The sequence below is a fragment of the Nicotiana sylvestris genome, chromosome 9, assembly GCF_000393655.2.
Source record: "Nicotiana sylvestris chromosome 9, ASM39365v2, whole genome shotgun sequence".
Lineage (NCBI taxonomy): Eukaryota > Viridiplantae > Streptophyta > Magnoliopsida > Solanales > Solanaceae > Nicotiana > Nicotiana sylvestris.
This window is the reverse complement of record NC_091065.1, coordinates 179,955,751-179,961,543: the sequence shown is the minus strand read 5'-3', so window position 1 is coordinate 179,961,543 and position 5,793 is coordinate 179,955,751.

Below are 5,793 nucleotides of genomic sequence, written 5' to 3'. Positions count from 1 at the left end.
TATTTTTGTAACCATCGAGCTATGATTGATGGGTAGGCCCCAATTAGGCAACCTCTGATTAGATGGTAAGTTATATACAGATCCTACTATGGTCGAGCTCCTATGAGTGAGCCTAGGTTTTCGAGATACAGATCATAGTATGGTGGAGTTTCTATGAGCGAGCCTACTACGGCAGAGTAGATATATATATATACTGAGTCTTATAGGGCCAGACAGCTATTTTACTCACTATATTGAGAGAGTTTAGTCAGTATCAGCAGATGAGCATATCTTCAAATTTTCTTTGACTCCTAGTTGCTTTCAATTATTATATTATCAGTTCGGTTTCAGCTTTCGGTATATTGCCTTACATACTCGGTACATTATTTCGTACTGACGTCCCTTTCTGGGGGTGCTGCAATTCATGTGTGCAGGTTTAGACAGACAGACGGGTAGACCTCCTCAGTAGGTGTTGCCCGAGTTTAGCTTTATCGGTAAGCTCCTCGTCTTTCAGAGTTGTCAGGTCTAGTAGTTTGGTGTACATCTTGTGTATATATGTAGATAGGTTATGGGTAGGTCGGGGCCCTATTTCGATTACATTACATCTATCAGTGGAGGCTTGTAGACATCCTGTCAGTTAGTGCAGTATGTTGGGCTTGTAGGCCCTGTGCATATATTTTGTTGGCTTGTCAGTTATAGTAGTTATGATGGCCTTGACGGCCCAGCTTTATGTTGACAATTAGTTAGCATTAGTCTCTATTTAGTTTTATATTTTGCTTCACAAATTTTCTTGCAATGTGGACCCTGGACAAAGTATGACATTATATGTCCAGAATTCCTGAGTCGCAAGTTGGTATGCAAGGATAGATTAGGCACCAAGTGGCGGTCTCGCCCCAGGCTCGGGGCATGACAAAAGGGATATCATAGCAGTTTTGTACTAGGGAGTCTACAAGTCGTGTCTAGTAGGGTCTTGTTTATAGATGTGTGGTGCACCACATTATATAAGCAGGGGGCTACAGGGCATTTAGAAGTTGGTTACCCTTCTTTCAAATCTAAATCGTGTTGTAGCACTGAGTTATAGGAAATTTTAGTTAAACTTGCATGTTGACATTTGCATGTACATATGACGGTAACTAGGAAGACTACGACTAGTCAGAGGAGAGAAACAGTAGTAGGTGAGGGGACTAGCAGGGTACCCCCAGTAGATGGGGCCTAATCGGAGTCCTAGGGAGAGACTTCTACCCAGCAATTACCGGCTCCGCCGCTACCTGAGGAAATTCCTAGGGAGACTGCACATCCAGTTCCCCCTCCGCTTCTATCAGATCAGGACTTGAGAAGTGCAGTGCATTTGTTGGCATAGTTAGTAGCTACCCAGCAACAATCTAGGTTATCCGCTAGTACAGGAACTTCCGAGGGATCTGGGAGTTCAAAGGTCCGAGAGTTTATTGCTTTGAGTCCCCCAAAGTTCACGGGGACAGATCAGAGGGAAGACCCGCAAGATTTCATAGATCAACTTCATAGGATCTTTCGGATTATGCATGCCTGGAGAAAGAGGCAGTTGAACTAGTAGTTTTTCGACTCCGAAATATAGCCATCCTTTGGTACGAGGGATGGGAAAGGTCCAGGGACATGATGCACCTCTAGCTATTTAGGAGAATTTTTCAGATGCCTTTCTTGACCAGTACTTATGCGGGAGATCCGACAGGCCCAATTCGATCAGTTTCTAGCCCTCAAGTAGGGCAACATGAGTCTTGGAGAGTATAGTCTCCATTTTGACTCGTTGGCCAGATATGCACCATCCATAGTTGCTACTATGCAGGATAGGATCCACAGGTTTATAGCAGGGTTGGCCCCAAAGTTGGCCGAGGCATGTTCCACCGCTGCATTACAAGATAGTATGGATATCTCCCGAATTCAAGAATTTTCCCAGAATATAGAAAGGGGTAGGTGTCGGCAACAAGGTACGGAGAGGACTAAGTCAGGGCAGCGGAAAAGGATGAGATTTTCTAGATTTCAAGAACAATCTCAGGGTAGTTACAGGCCCCAGTACTTCAAACGGCCACCTAGACCTCCGCCACCTCAGTCACAAGGTTATAGGTATGACCATTATACTTAGTCAGGACCAGGTGATAGCTCCCAGGCGTCAAGTTTGCAGCGACAGCGAGGTTCGGGGTAGACATGGTCATTCCTGCCACGGTGTGCCATCTGCGATAGAGGACACTTGGGCCAATGTCAAGCCAGTTTCGATGCTTGTTATACATGTGAATGTCCAGGGCATATGATGCGAGATTGCCCAAATAGAGATTCTGGGGGTATGGCGCAACCAGCAAATTTAGCAACAGGATCACCTATGTCTGTGCATCCTTCAGGCGCGAGTCTTAGTCTTCGGCTGGTAGAGGTCGAGGCAGAGGTAGATGATCTAGTTCAGGTGGTAACCAGAATCGTATCTATGCGCTAGCAGGTCAATAGGACAAAGAGTCCTCACTAAACATTGTGATAGATATGTTGACCATTTGTTCTCACGATGTTTATGCCTTGATAGACCCAGGATCTACTTTATCATGTATTACCCCATTTGTCACGAGGAAATTTGGTATAGTTCCAGAAATACTACGTGATCCTTTTGTGGTATCTACACCGGTCAAAAAATCAATTATCGCTAGATGGGTTTATTGAGGTTGTACGGTGACAGTTTTGGTTGTTAGACCTCAGCCGACCTAGTTGAGCTAGAGATGTTGGATTTTGATGTTATCATGGGCATGGACTGGTTGGCAACTTGTTATGCCATAGTTGATTGTCAAGCAAAGACAGCCAAATTTCATTTTCTGGGTGGTCCAGTCCTTGAATGGGTAGGTAATACAACGACACCCAAAGGTAGGTTTATTTCTTATCTGAAGGCGAGGAAAATGATCGCAAAAGGGTGCATTTATCATATTGTGCGAGTTAAAGATGTGAATGCCGAGATACCTACACTTCAGTATATTCCAGTAGTTAAAGAGTATGCGGATGTATTTCCAGATGAACTTATAGGTATTCCTCCAGAGCGAGAGATTGATTTTGGCTTCGATTTGCTTCTGGGAACTCAACCAATATCCATCCCTCCATATAAATGGCACCTGCCGAATTAAAGGAGTTGAAGGAGTAGTTAAAAGATTTATTGGAGAAAGGTTTCATCAGACCTAGTACCTCACCTTGGGTGCACCGGTGTTATTTGTACGGAAGAAAGATGGATCGCTAAGGATGTGTATCAATTATAGGCAACTGAATAAGGTAACTATTAAGAATAAGTATCCACTTCCAAGAATAGACGACTTGTTTGATCAGTTGCAGGGAGCTAGATGCTTTTCAAAGATAGATTTGACGTTGGGATGCCACCAGGTTAGAGTTCGGGAGAAAGATATCCCCAAGACAGCCTTCAAGACCCGATATGGCCAATTCGAGTTCCTTGTCATGTCCTTCGGGTTGACGAATGCGACCGCCATATTTATGTACTTGATGAATATCCTATTCCGGCCATATTTAGATATGTTCGTGATAGTCTTTATTGATTATATTCTGGTTTATTCACATTTAGAGGATAAGCATGTGGACCACCTGCGAGCGGTACTCCAAACCCTCCGTGATAATAAATTGTATGCTAAGTTTTCTAAGTGTGAGTTCTGGTTGAAGTCTGTAGCATTCTTGGGGCACATTGTATCTGATGGAGGTATAAAGCTAGATTCTCAAAAGATTGAGGCTGTGAAATCCTGGACTAGGCCTACCACTCCGATAGAGATTCGTAGCTTTCTAGGCTTAGCAGGATACTACCGTAGGTTCGTAGAGGATTTTTCTTCTCTTTCAACACTATTAACAAAGCTGACGCAGAAAGCGACTAAGTTTTAGTGGACAGAGTCCTGTGAGCATATTTTCCAAGAGCTTAAGAACATGCTGACCTCAGCGCCAGTTCTAGCACTTCTAGAGGGTCCAAATGGCCATGCCATGTATTGTGATGCCTCAGGTGTCGGGTTGGGATGTGTCCTGATGCAACATGGGAAGTTAATTGTGTATGCTTCAAGGCAGTTAAGGAAGTACGAACGGAATTATCCGACCCACGACCTTGAGTTAGTTGCGGTTGTCCATGCACTTAAGATATGGCGGCATTATTTATATGGTGTTCATGTTGATATATTTACAGATCATAAAAGCCTGCAATATATCTTCTAGCAAAAAGAGTTGAATTTGCGACAGAGACGATGACATGAGTTATTGAAAGATTACGATGTTAACATTCTCTACCATCCAGGGAAAGCTAATATTGTAGCAGATGCCTTAAGTCTCTGATCTATGGGTAGCCTAGCACATGTAGAGGTCGAGAAAAGACAATTAACTAGAGAGATTCATCAACTGGCTTGTTTGGGGGTTCGGTTAGTAGACTCTGGCAATGAAAGAGTTGTACTCCAAAATACTACAAAATCATCTCTCAGAGCTGAAGTAAAGGAGAGGCACTACGAGGACCCAGAGTTGGTCGAGTTGAGATAGCGAGTTCCGCAACAGAAGAAGTCATTGTTAGAACTCAAGGGAGATGGGGTTCTCAAATATAGGGATCATTTGTGTGTTCCAGATGTAGCAGGGGTACGAGATAGGATTATGTCAGAGGCACATTATTCGTGCTACTCCATTCACCCTGGGTCGACAAAGATGTATCATGACATTAAGGATGTGTATTGGTGGAACGATATGAAGAAGAACATTATTGAGTATGTCGCCCAATGCCCTAGTTGCCAGCAGGTGAAGGTAGAGCACCAGAAGCCCGCAGGGCTAATGTAGACAATAAAGATCCCGACATGGAAATGGGAGGCGATAAACATGGACTTTATTATGGGTTTACCTCATTCCCATCGTAAGTTCAATTACATATGGATGATAGTCAATAGGCTCACGAAATCAGCTCATTTTCTACAGGTCATATCTACATATAAAGCAGAAGATTATGCAAAATTATATATTAAGGAGATAGTGCGACTACACGGGTACCAGTATCTATTATATCTGACCGTGGGACCCAGTTTACAACACAATTTTGGAGGTCATTTCATAAAGGTCTAGGGACCCAAGTGAATCTCAACATAGCTTTTCATCCACAAACTGATGGACAGGCCGAGCGCACGATTCAGATGCTCGAGAATTTGTTACGAGCATGTGTGCTAGACTTTAAAAGAAGTTGGGATGAACATCTACCTCTTATCGAGTTTGCATATAACAAAAGTTACCACTCTAGTATCCAGATGGCTCCGTACGAGGCTTTGTATGGTCGTAAGTGCAGATCTCCTATAGGGTGGTTTGATGTTGGAGAATCTGGGTTACATGGGCCAGACCTGGTTCAGCAGGCCATGGAAAAAGTAAAGCTTATCCAGGAGCGACTATTGGCAGCTCACAGTCGTCAAAAGTCATATTCTGACGTGCGGCGACGAGATTTAGAGTTCGGGGTTGATTACTGGGTATTCTTAAAGGTGTCATCTATGAAGGGTGTGATGAGGTTTGGAAAGAAAGGCAAACTTAGCCCACGGTATATCGGGCCTTATAAGGTTATTCGGAGAGTGGGCCAAGTATCTTATGAGTTAGAATTGCCCTCGGAATTGGAGTCTGTTCATCCAATTTTTTACGTATCTATGTTACGAAAGTGCATTGGCGATCCTGCCCGAATAGTGCCCACAGATGATATACAGATTATAGAGGACTTGTCATACGAGGAAATTTTGGTTGTCATCCTAGACCGACAAATCCGCAAGCTACGCAATAAGGAGGTAGCCTCCGTGAAGGCTGAATGGAGAAGCA